We start from the raw sequence: 14,352 nt of genomic DNA on the forward strand, positions 1-14,352 counted from the left end.
ATGATAGCTTTCATATGTCATTACTGAAATTTTTAATTCCACGTAGTTTAAGAGCTGTCTTACGTTATTACTGCAATTTATCATTGCATACAGTTTGACAGCTGCCATATAATTCATTATTAGACATTGAACGTAAGATTAACTTAATTTTACGTTCAATTTAAATGTAAAAACTAAACCATTAATTATTTTAAGCATAAGACAGGTGGGAGGCAGTTTGACAGCTGTCGGACCTGATACATGGCAGTAATGACGTTTGACAGATATTAAAACAGATGAAATTTAAAATTACGCTCGAATATTTTCATAATGTTAATATTTCAGCTGCTGTTGACTGCATTTTTAGTAATAGTTTGCACCACGTTTCTTATCATATTAATATCCAAACTGACTCATCTTCATTAATGCTTGATGAATTTTATTTCGATTTTCGGAATGCTAACTTTGGGGCTATTAACTTTCATTTGGGGGCTATTGATTGGAGTATGAATTTTGATGGGTTGAATGTTGATGGTGCTGCGGGTAAGTTAAATGATATTTTACAGGATTGCCTTGATTTGCATGTTCCTAAAAAGAGACTAAGGTCTTCATCTTTTCCTAAATGGTTTAGTCCTTTACTTAAAGACGTAATTTGTAAAAAGAAGGCTGCACACAGAAAATATACGTCTACTCCCTCACCTGACTCTAATTCTCGTTTTTTGACCCTTATATCTCGATGTAAAGTAGAACACGATCGTTGCTTTAGTGAATATATTGGTAAAGTGGAGAGGTTAGTGGTGGATGATAGTCGTTACTTTTGGAGGTTTGTCAATGACAAAAGAAAGAGCAATGCATTTCCAAATTCGATGTTTTTGGGCCGGGAAATGGCAGAGTCTAGGGAAGCAATTACTGATTTGTTTGCAAAGTTTTTTGCTACAGTTTACGACAACTCTACTTATCCCATTCCTGATTCTCTTGAATTTGGTTCCCGAAATATTATTGTTGGACGCTTCACTCTCTCGGAGGTATTTTCTAAGATCCAGAAATTACCTAACAAGTTTATCTGTGGGCCAGGTAATATACCTAATGTCTTTTTAAAGAACTGTATTTATACAATTAGTAGGCCTCTCCAGATGATCTTTAATATGTCTTTACAGGACTCTACCTTCCCAGAAGCTTGGAAGCACAGTTTCATCATCCCGATATTTAAGGCGATAAATATGCAATAGGGAGGATATTGCCAATTATCGTGGAGTATGTATTCAAAACTCATTGGCCAAATTATTTGAGTTTGGTTTGCGGTCAGCTAACATGGCAATGCAAAGGAATCATTAGTGAAAAACAGTCAGGATTCTCTTCTGGGAAATCCACAACCAGCAGTTTGGTTCAATACGAGTGTGACCTGTTGGGGGCTTTGGAGGGGGGATTCAGACTGATGCGGTCTATACCGACTTCTCCAAGGCCTTCGACAGGGTGAACTTTGGTCTCTTGCTGACCAAGTTGGAAAGTGCTGGTTTTCATGACTCCCTCTTAAAAAGGTTTCTGATAGGAAGAACTCAGAGTGTGAAGGTGCATGGCTGTACTTCTGCACCTACTAATGTAGTCTCAGAGGTTCCTCAGGGATCTCACTGTGCCTCTCTGCCCTTCAATATATTTGTGAATGATATTGTTAATGTGATCAATCATAGTTCTGTAAGTATGTTTGCTGATGACCTGAAGCTCTACATGCAGATTAAGCAGGTGAATGATATAGTCAAACTTCAGGAAGACCTTGATGCTTTGTGTGAGTGGTCAGTGATGAACGGATTGAGGCTCAATATTTCCAAGTGTTGCTACATATCATTTCATAGAGGTTCGAAGAGATTCAATTCTACATATAGTATCCTTGGTAAGTCCTTGCAGTATGTGAATGTAGTCAAGGATTTGGGCGTGTGGTTCGATGAGCATCTGAGATTTGTTCATCACATAACTTTAAATCACAATAACTTTAAAGGGACTAAGAGTGTTGGGTGCTGTAAACAGGTATAGTTCACATCTCTCTCTGCAAGCCTATAGACTCCTTTATGTCTCACTGGTTAGATCTAATCTTGAAATCTCTTCAGTAGTGTGGTCTCCTCTATATCAGAATTCAATAGATATGATTGAGAGAGTACAAGATGGATTTTTACGGTGTGCTGCATTTAGAATGGGCATTAGCTTTGACGAGTACCATCGTGAGGACATGAGAGTAAGACTTAACCTGGACACATTGGCCAAAAGGCGTTTGAACGCTGATTGTTTTGTCTTTAAGCTGGTTAATGGCATGATTAATGCTCTTGACCTTCTTTCTAAAGTGGGTCTCAATGTTCCAAATAGAACGCACAGAACTGAATATGGCCGTCATTCTCCTATCGATAGATCTCTGAGTGTCTTAAACGCTCATAACATTAATTTATATAGTAGTTCACTGTTCGTTTTTAAGAATAGCCTGAGCAGACTATGGCTGTAATGGTGTCAACTCAGTACTTAGATATATATATGTATATATATATATTTATTTACATTGTATCAACTCACTAGGTTAAGTTCACTATTATGTAATAATCTATTTTGTACATTTATTTTGTAAAATGGGGATTCCCGTAAATTTAATAAAATAAAATTAAAAAAATATTACACTGTTTTTGATGCATTTTCCACTTCCTAAGATATAATACAAAACATGCCCTAAAAGTTAATAAAAAAAAACTTGTTCAAGTTAAGGTGAGATAAAAATGGAAAAATATTAAAATCACTTTACTACATAATATACCATCTACCTACTATATAATATAGTATCTAAGCAAATTTTATAACAATGTTTATAGTACAGAAGTTACGTAAAATAAAGCCTTAAATAACACACTTTTTAACAAGCTCCGTCACATCGTCGCAAAGAATGTTTTTATCAAAACATATTTTTCTCCCCTCATTTAACGAAAAGAAAATAAAATAAATGCTTTCTGTCGTTAAATGGTTTTGATACCCCGAAAGCTTATCAACCTGAGTTGTAATCGTTGTTTGAAAGTGCTTTCGGTAAATCACACTGAATCAAATAATGAAAGAGCGGAAAAGTTTTAAAGGGTATTATTTGAAGTTGATTACACATTGTTTTAGTTGACTAAGCAATTCTTTGTTGAAGTTTTGTTACAAACCTGACCTGTCTTGGTTAGATAAAGTAATGATATCAATTTATAACAAATGGTTTCCTAATGTTTAGCAATTTGCAAATATTTTGTTAAATGATTTTCAGTATAATGGGGTTAGCTTACTTTCTTAGCACGTTGTTTGTTTAAATGCGGTATATTTTAAATTAATTTATTAATGCATATATAAGAATAAATGCAATATAAAAGTACTTAAAGTGACACTGATTGATCATAATGAAATAGTTAGAATAAACAAACCTGTCTAATTTTATCTAATAAGATATCTACTAGTCTTGCTCTATCGAATGCTTTGGTAAGATCCACGAACGCTGTTTTTTTTTTTAAATATATGACTTTTGTTGGAATCTTAAATCTACTCTTGCCCAGGTTAAAGATAAAAATCTATAGCTACTTTGAATATATTCATGGTTTATCGTGAACAAAAAGGTCCTGTAATGCTAGAATTCAGCGAATTGAATGAGTGAGTTGTTTAATAGCTGAAACATCTTTTAGAAAAATCAATATTGTGTCTTGGTATATAGTACCGACTAACCTAACGAGTCCCAATCGAACCTAACGCATGAAAATAAGAAAGGTATATTCGGGCAAATGAGTTTGTCTAACTTTAAAGAACAAACATCAAATATATAACTGGTATTCTTCTCCAGTCGGATTCTTTTAGGTGTGACGATATATGATCAAACTTACGAACACCATTTTGAATTTTCTGCAAGGACAAATGATCATGCTGGTAAAATAGGAAATATAAACAACATTACAGTAAGTCAAATGGGATAATACTAATGAGTCACACAAACTGGGCCTAGTTAGTGTATCAAAGGCTTCTCTATGCATATACAACAATTTAAGTTTTCCAAAACTTTTCTGTATTACTGGTAATACATGGCTCGAGAATCTTTGATCTGAGTGGTTATAGACCCAAATTCGTGCAACTTGGGCGTCAATGAAAAACGCTGATTGTTCAAAATAGTTTATTTAGATTTTCCAAATAAAATTGAGTTTCGTGTTTATTAAGGAAGAGATGATTTGCAATTCAGTGTTCATGTCTCTACATGCCACAGAGGTATTATTAGGATTGATTGAAGAGATTTGTGTATCATCCACAAATTTATGGTTCTTAAAATGTTACACAGACAGCTTTCTAGCTACCAATGCTGCCACTTAAGAAACATTGTTCTTCGATACATCTCGTTTAATTTCTAAGGAATTAGTGAATAAACCTCGTATAGTCCATAACGTATGTCATCTAAAACTAGCTTATTATCCAAGAGACTGTATTTCCTTATGCTATTCCTATTGTATTAACTCAAAAAGACAATGAAAATATTCTTATTTACTTATTCGACCCCATAGACTTATGACTTTTTGAATATCAACGAATGCAATAACAGTATAAATAATATGTAGCGCGTACTATGAATATTTAAGGATGTTATCTTATGCACGCTATTGACTCAAATCATAATATTTTCTCTCAAATTTGAATACATTTTATTTTCTATACATAAATATTCACAACAAGTAACTTAATTATGAGCTTAAATTTAAATTAAATAACTTTATTATGAACAAAATGTTATTACTGGTCAAATTATTACTTTATAAATTAATATTACTTGATAACTAAAATATAACCCTGATATTAAATTATCCGGATTACATTGCAAAAATGCATATGAATTCAATAACCACTTATCAAACTATTTAATTGTTTTGACACGCATTTGGAAATGTATGTCAATTTTATAAAGTGCGACAAGTATAACAGATGTAGTTTATATAAAACCACGAGCATCTCACAAAATACTAGAAAGTTCATATAGTGAAAAATTATAAACGTTGATTGATCCAGAAACTAATGAAAAATGTGGCTGGACACCGAAACTGGTAATTATCCACAGCTGAAACCATTTCTACCGTACCGTATTTCCGCTGCTTGGTTTACATCCGGTTAAGTGGTCCTTTGATCGAAACATTGCGGAACACAGGGCTTTTATCGATTTTTTTGAAAAATTTACCAAAATTTATTTTATATTTTTATTTGTTATTCTAAAAATTGCACGCACTCACAGGTTTCCTACTACGTTTAATTAATATAAAAATTAAAGAAAATTTAAGTATACCCAAATTGACTTTAGTGTTGATGTTAAAAATCAATCAGTGGTTATAGACTTACTTAACCAATAGAAGCTCTGAAATCTGAGGTACTGGAAAACAAACAAAAACTCAACAATATATGGCTGCAATCGGAATTTATGAGTTACCCAAAAACTTAGAATAAAGCAGTGCAAGGCATATCGGACCATTAGTCTGATGAATAATAAGCTAAAATTGTTTCGTAAAATTATCTACAAAAGAATTTACAACAAATGCGAATAACAGATATCCGAAACGCAATTTGGTTTTATAATTACAGTCAGAAACAGAAAGACACTCTTTGGAGTTCAAGTTATAACTGCGATGTATACGTCTAATCGATTATGAAAAAGCATTTGATATCGTGCAAAATCATAAAATTATCAATATCCAGGAAGAGGCTGGCTTGGACGATAAAGATACTGGATTAATTTCAAATCTCTACTGGAATCAGATGGCAGATGTATTTTTCTTATAGGTCATAGGTCAACAATGCTTGAGTAACTAATTTCTTTTAATTGCATTAGAATTCTAACATATCTTGCCAAACAAACAATTCCTTCTATAGGTCTCACCTTTTTCAGAACCAACTGTTTAAAAAAGCATCAGGAAAAATTGGAAAATTACTTGCACAAAACACTTAATTATGTTCCTATTGTTATTTTTCCTTTAACGTTTACAGCCCTGTCGGCTGATGGGAGATATAACAAAGGAATTTAAGTATAGGAGAGCAATAAATAATTGGTTAATTTAGAACTCGTGTAGGTGGTTTTGATGGTGAAACTTATAAATTACGGTAATTGATTCTCTTCAAACTTCACGCTTGCGATTACACGTATAAGCAAAACTTTACTAAAACATGAAAATTTCATTGTACATTACAGGGATTCATATCCATGTGTTTAAGTTCATCTTAAAACTTCTAGTTAAGTGCAGAATAATGTATCTCTTTAAATAGATTAAATATTGGGATGAATTTTAGTCAAAGTTTAAATTGATAATAATGCAAAGCCATTAATTATTTTTATATAAATACATGCGTTTTATATAAATACATACATGGTTGTCGTCTATCTATATGTTTGGTCTGCTGTCTAAACATCAATTAACATGTCTAAATTTCAGAGATTCGTCCACATCCAGAGTGCACCATTCCTCTGAACATCATCCAAAGAAATGGAGAGTCCTTCATTCGGAACTCTGCTTACTTTGTAGATCTACTTCCACCAACTAACGTCAGGTCCAATAAGAGTGAAGACCTTTCTCGTAAAAAATCTGCCAAAGTAGGCATTATTACAACACCATATCAGAGAGCGTCAATTATATGGATTTACAACAGAAAGACAACGATCCACAAATACTAGAAAATCAGATGTAATGCTAGGAAATACAACAGCATGACTACCTTCAAATTTTAAAACCTAATCAAAGCCCCACAGGTCTTTAAGGCTGCTTCTATCAGATCCCCTATGAGTGAGAAAATTCTTATAAAGGTGATACAATACCTCTTGCAAGAAAGGAAATGGACTAGAATAGGGGAAGTATCCAAATAAGAGATAGCAGCCGGCAGTCAATATTTCCATAAGGCATAGTACTGGTGAAAGAAACTTCCTTGAAGCAACCTATGCTTCGCAGAATAGAGGCGTCCTCAGCAATCCAAGTATAGATAGTGTTTTCTAATATACTACGACCATATTACTGATGGGTTGCTGTAAGCTATTACGCACCTTAGTTATATTTAACATGACTTTACATGCCATTATGTACATATAGAGTGTATGAAGTCGTAGGCTTCAGAAAAGTCTTCTTAGACAGATTATAGACTAGCAACTGTACTAAAAAGTGGTTGACGTAACTAATTTGATTCTTAAAACTTACAGAAGCTATTAACATGAAAACTTACTTTTAACTGGCGTACTTCATAAATTTGAATGTATTGTAGTAGCTCATTTATTTAAGCGTTCACATAACTCAGCAAGAAAATTGATCAGCATCTATTTTCAGTCAAAGATGTGAAGATGTGAAGAAGAATTTGGGCTTCATATGTCAAAAGTCATCCGTCAAGGGCTTTCTATGGAGATTTGATTGTATAGTAATATAGATGAGACATAGCAGCGTTCTGTCAACCCATTTGAGTATGTGAGATATTGCTGTCCAAGCCTGAGGTGTGGCTCACTCTTTTTGAATCATAATCAGGATGTGGTGAGCTTAGAATAGAGCAAGATCTTTTTTATTGGAGATGAAATGTGAGTTCCACGGGATAAAAACGAATTCCTTAAAGAGATTGTTTCCTAGCAATCAAGGTATATTACAGTACAGAGGTATCAAAATGGTTGAACTATTTTGTGTCGATTTCTGTTAAATTATAGAAAATTTAATTTATTTATCTTTTCACTCTAATCCAATTTTTTTAGAGATTCTTGAAGAAAACGTAACTTCTTTGAAATTTAACCTCAAAAATTTATAACTCAGTAAATTAAGAAATAATCTAAAAGGTAGAACAGACTGGCGTATACATGTCCGTTATACATAATGCAAAATGTAAACTTCCAAATGTGTCGCAGAAGTTTTCTGTTTTTAGTTGAACTCATCGAGGCGCATGCATCAACGTACATACATGTTTGTTAATACGTTCATGTGGAAATCAAATTTACGCTGGTTTAGTATAATTAATAATTTTCTCGTAATTTAACTGATATATTATATGTAGCCATACAGTAGTGGCGTCAAAGACTGCATCTGCTAAAAAACGTGTAAGGATATAAGCCTATTTTTTCAAATAATCCATGAGATCATGCTTCTCAATCAGCGGAGTAACTAACTTAAGTTACTAACTGAACCCTATATAGTTGTCTTGTCTCAGATGGTTTTTTCAATCATCAGGTTGTAAACTTGTAGTAAACTTAAGTGTGTAAAGTCTTATTACTCCCGCATCTACTTTGTCTTTCCTTTAAATGCAATTTTTAAATTAAGCAAAAAAAGAAGTCGCTACGCTCTAGATCTAGTGAATATTGAGGATGCTCAAGCAGCTCAAACCATTGGTAACCGCTGATAAGAGTGAGACATATTTGACGAAATTCCGGTTGCACTTAACCATGCACTTAAACTGCGTCAACAGAACACTGGCAAAGTTTATTCGAACATGTTTTTGGCCTAACAGCGCAGCGGTTCCCAACCTGCGCCAGTATCTGGATTTGGACAAATCTTGATTTAATATGTGGCAAACACCTTCCTTGCATATTTTTTAGTGTCTCGAGCGTTCATCATCTCACAAGCTAGCACAACCACGTTTAAAGTCAGCTGGGTTCAACTCCTTTGCACCTATCAATACTCAATTTACTTTATTTCCACAGAAATACTCACAATGACTCTCTCAAACGATTGTTAAACAACAACTGAGCGTCCAAAATGGCTGAAATTCTAGCGGGTTCCAAGATAGGCAACCACATTTACTGACAAATGCTGCCATCTTCCTGTTAAGGTCGGAAAGTTTTTACACCTTACTCGAGAGATATGGGTGTATCACACGGATATGCCACCATTAATAGATATTCCAACGACAGGTTAGAAAAGTAAAAAATTCCTTACTACTTGTCTTAAAAAAAAAAGAATTTCCTATTCCCAATCCCTTCATCCAAGGTTCAATTGTTTCGTCATATACATTCATGTTCCTTAAGTTACGCAATATAGTTACGCAATATTTTTTAATATTAAAGCTACTTTCTTTACCTCTTGGGCATATTTTAAAAATCTTCCGTTATTCCAAGTAAAAGAACTTCGGGCGAAATTTCATGTTTCTCTATAGATAAAAATTAGAAAGCAAGAATGTAAACAATTTACGCTAAGTATTTCATTTTGAGTTTCGAATCAGGTAAATTTTAGAGGCGCATTTTAAAAGATTAAGTTTCAGACAGAAGTATACAGAACTAGGTATCAGATTATAAAAGAAAATGGGCCATACTTTGAGCACGGAAGCTGCGGAAAGACGGTTTTATTTCGAATTCTATATAATATGGCAACATAAAACGGAATTATGATGTCTTAATGTATTGTAAACGTACATCACTCTTTATGCAAAATTATTCAATTCAAATGTAGAGCGTTGTAGTTTATGGCAATGTAAAGTATTGAGTATCTAATAGTCGCTCTAAATTATATACTGTATAATTGGTAAAGCTTTTAAACTATTAAAGAAAAACAAACAGCATTAACGGTAGACTGAAGATATTGTGCGCCATAGCCAAGAGAGTGCGCCCCTAGCGATGTTGAATTTAAAAATTCGTGTATCTTATTTTGACGGTTCATGGTTATATCCACCATGTTTATTGAATAAAATTGATTCAATTTTTTAAAGTGAAGTATTTCGCAATATTGATAAAAAAAGGATTAACATTTGCTTAGAATACCTCCATATATACATACGTCATATTGATAAATGAACCAACTGTAATAAAAACCCAAATTATCCCTAAAAGGGCTAAATTTAATTTCCACTTTTGTAAAAGCCTCAATATTGATGATCCGGTTTTTGAAGTAAGAAAAACATTTTTATTAAAAAGTCATTAATCACTTAGAGAAATGTAATTTTACGTTTCGAGGATGCTGGTTTTCCCAAAACGTGGATCAATTTAATCCTGGAGAAGGCTTTGAATGAAATAAACTAATGTTAAATGAGAAGTATATGAGTGGTTTAAAAAAGAAACGTTTACAGTAAGATTATTACTTATAGACATATAGTCAGACATTTACTTATAACTAGGAGAACCTGATCGATCTTTTTTTAATAAGAAAGAGGATATATATGTGTTTTTATTTAAAAAAATAATAACATATTGTTATAAATGTATCTTGATATAGTAAAGCTATCATGATGAATTCAAATTTATTTGGAAATAAATATTTGTTTCGAGAATTTATGTAAGAAGTTGCAAGCCTGTAAACATATTATTAATCGAGATATCAGTACTAGGGGTTGTAGACATGCCAAGTAACTGGATCTTAAACGAAAACTTCTCTACTATTAGAATTTTGAAGGAGTGTTCCATTCGGAAGTTATCAACAGTTGAAACTCACTTGTAACTTCGATCTAGGAGTCTACAGCTGATATTTCATGATATAGTAAAGTTATCATAATGAATTAAATTTTATTTAAAAGTAAATGATCTTCTCAACAATTTATATACAGAGTTTTAAATCTATAAACTGAATATTAATCGGGATATCAGTACTGGGATTTGTAAATATGCCAAGTGACTGGATCTTAGACGAAAAAGTTTGATTGACGTCACATGGAGCGTGAAGCGTCGGCCTGGGGGTCTACAGCTGAAATCTGTTGATCTAGTAAAGCTATCATGATGAATTAAAATTTATTTAGAAGCAAATTATTTGTTCGATAATTTATATAGAAAGTATTATGCATGTAAACTTAATATTTATCCAGATATAGACATGCCAAGTGACTGGATGTTAGACAAGAACTTCGTGCAACTTTCTTATTAGTTATTTTATGAGAATCATAAATAAATAAGAGTCGTAGCTTATATCATCACCTATCCAAATCTACTATTAGAATTTTTAAGGACTTAACCGTTTAGGAGTTCTCAATAGTTGAAGTTTGGTTGTAAGTTTTGTTGAGTCTACAGCTGATATCTCTAGATCTAGTAAAGCTATCATTATGAATTAAAATTTATTTAAAAGCAAATGATTTGTTTTACAAATTATGTAGAGTCAAAATAAAAAATTGCAAGAATTAAAAAATATATATATTCTAAAGAGACCAGCGATTCCTGAATCGTTATTAATACATTTTAACAATATAAATGAATATTTCGTTTAACTTTTTAAAATTAAATAAAATTTTGCTACCAAGTCAGTTTCGATTTTAAAGCAGTATAGTTATATATAGAATATATAGTTGTCTTACTGATTGACCAATATACTTGTTTATTGTTTTCGCAATTTCAGATGTCACTAAAGCTCTTAATATCTTTAATTATAGGCTCTAGTAAAATAATATGGATATAAGGAACTTATAAGTTTAAATTGAATAGCAGCATTACACCGATAAAAAATTCTGGAAAGGTTTAATGATTGACAATGACTTGACGTTTAAAGAACTTGTGTCTTCTAAACTAAAAATTGTATATGCCGTACTGATGTTACTACAATGCCTAAAGGAAAGTTCGGAATGCGGATAATGCTTTGGAAAACATTAGTTCTTTCATATATAAACTTTTGTGATGTGAACGGCTTTTGTTTGATTCGTTAGATATATATAAAGAATATACAAATTTTAGAATTTATGTATGTAATTGTATATATACGAACAAGTATATGTACAGGGTGTTTCAGAACTATGGGATTAAACTTCTAGGGGTTGTTCAGTGCAACAGTCGAATCCATTTCAGTATAGGAACTCATGTCCGGAAATATGTCACTACGCCACTACGGCCCTAAGACGCGTTTAAATTTAGAAAAAAATATTAATTACCTAAATAGGATCTGATGCATTTATTTTTACCTTTTGTATATGATACCATCACAACAATTGTTCAAAATGTCTTCCTCCAACCTAAATACACCGATTTAAACGCCGCACATGATTTCGGCGGACTACACTAAAAATTTGATCCTCGTTTTAAATGATTTCAAATGCTGCTGTTTTTCGTCCAATTAAGTCTAGCTCTGATTCTACTGGAGTTTCGTAGACTAAAGACTTCACATGTCCCCACAAGAAAAAGTCGAGCAACGTTAAATCGGGTGACCTAGGAGGCCAAGAAACTGCTCCACCTCTGGCAATCCAACGGTGCCCATACCGCTGGGCCAAATACTCGCGTACTTGTACAGCAAAGGGAGCCGGCGCTCCATCATGCTGAAACCACATTTGCTGTCTAACGTTTAGTGGAACATTTTCAAGGAGTTCTGGGAGAACTTCCTCCAAGGAACGAAGATAAATAGGTCCTGTTAACCGTTCCGGTAGAATGTATGGCCCAATTAAATAATCCTCAACAATGCCTGCCCATACGTTGACAGACCAACGATTCTGATGTTTTCTTGGAAAAATTGCATAAGGATTTTCTTCGTCCCAAACATACATATTTCCTATTATTAAAAATACCGTCTCTTGTGAAAGAGGCTTCATCGGTCCACAAAACATATCGTAAAAAATTTGGTTGTGCAATGATGTGATCCAGAAGCCATCGACAAAATTGAACTCTAGGATGATAATCGGCTGCAGTCATATCTTGAAATTTCTGGAAGTGGTAAGGATGGAGTTGTTGCTCGTGTAGTACCCGCCAGACAGAAGCGTTACTCGTATTCATATTCTTAGCGACGTCACGTGTGCTATTTGATGGTTCATCGGCAACTCGCTGAAGCACCTCTTCTTCAAATTCGACCATTCTTACGGTTCGAGCAACACCAGTATCATGCATCTTGGTCTTAAACATGCCTGTCTCATGCGAGCCGCCGATGCCGCAATAAACTTTTTGTATCCAGGATGCTGTCGTTCGGGATAACGTTCATGATACAACCGCGATGCTGCTCGTGCATTTCAGTTTGTTGCTCCGTATGCCAAATGCATATCCGCCAATTCTTGATTGGTAAAGTTTTCCATTAGCAATAAATGTTTAAAAATTGTAAGCTATAAAATTTTTAAACATGACATTGAGAGTTGACATTGATAAGCGTTGATTTTAAACAATTGTTGTTATGGTATCATGTACAAAAGGTAAAAATAAATGCAGCAGATCCTATTTAGGTAATTAATGTTTTTTATAAATTTTAACGCGTCTTAGGGCCGTATAGTGGCGTAGTGACGCATGTCCGGACATGGGTTTCTATACTCAAATGGATTCTTCTGTTGCACTGAACAACCCCCAGAAGTTTGATCCCATAGTTCTGAAACACCCTGTATAATTACGGATTTTTCTAATTAACTGAAAACATCGTTCATTTTTAATTAAACGTTTGTTTTTTATGTATGTGTTTGATAACATGCTTAAAAAATATATTGTTTGTTAGGGAAGTGAGATATCGTGATAAAAGAATAAAAAATAAGTAGAATCGCCACAGGATGTGCGGCAAATCATCATATTTTTTTGATAAATAAGCATATCTTTATGCATTTATTTTCTGGTGAGATTTACTATTGTAGAATGGCCTTTTATTTGGTTAAACAAATACACAAATTACAACTCATAACTTATAAATCCATAATTTAAAATACTTAAATTAATACGTCTCGCCATAATCGAGTCACGTCATAATCTCTACTTGTCAATCACTTTTGCCAACCTAACAAATCGTAATTACTGTCAATACATATGACGTTATATCTAAAGGCGCGAAATTCAAATTTGCATTCATAGCAAAAAAAAATTCGACTTTGCATTCATAGCAAAATGTCCTATAACATGTACTGCTTCATCAAGTACTCTACGCTGAACTCTTTTTTTATTTCTCACCGATCCTGTTTTTTAAATTTAAGAATTAGTTGCCTCACGTAAGTATGACTTATATTTTTACCGGGATTTCCTTCGTTAAATAATGCAGCAGTCATTAAAGCACAACGATTTTAAGAACCATAAATATAAATTATTTCAATTCTTTTAGCCATACTGTAAACCATTGTGTGACGTATATCGATGAATCGGTGAAAAATCCCAAGACGATAAAAAATGTAAAATATTTATTAAAACTAGGTCCAAATATCTACTTTTTGGTATACCTAAAACCTGCGTTGCAACTTAGTAAACAAACTTTTTTATTGGATTAAAAAAATTATTATTACTTGGATACTGATCAGTAGCAAACGAGAAAAAACAGTTCAACTTGATTATCTTTGGCAATGGATTTATTACGAAGTGTGCATCTATTCTAGAGGAAGGCTTTCGGAACGAAAGATATGAGCTTAAAAAATACTATTATTTTTGTTTAGCGCAAAATGGCAAATTTCGAGCATCTAATTAAATAAAATAGCACTTTATAAAACAGAGTTTATTTTATTTAACTTATACCTTTCTTTTACCCTTTTAGGAAAAATTCTTAT

The sequence above is a fragment of the Anthonomus grandis genome, chromosome 16 (genome assembly GCF_022605725.1).
Source record: "Anthonomus grandis grandis chromosome 16, icAntGran1.3, whole genome shotgun sequence".
NCBI classification, from domain to species: Eukaryota; Metazoa; Arthropoda; class Insecta; order Coleoptera; family Curculionidae; genus Anthonomus; species Anthonomus grandis.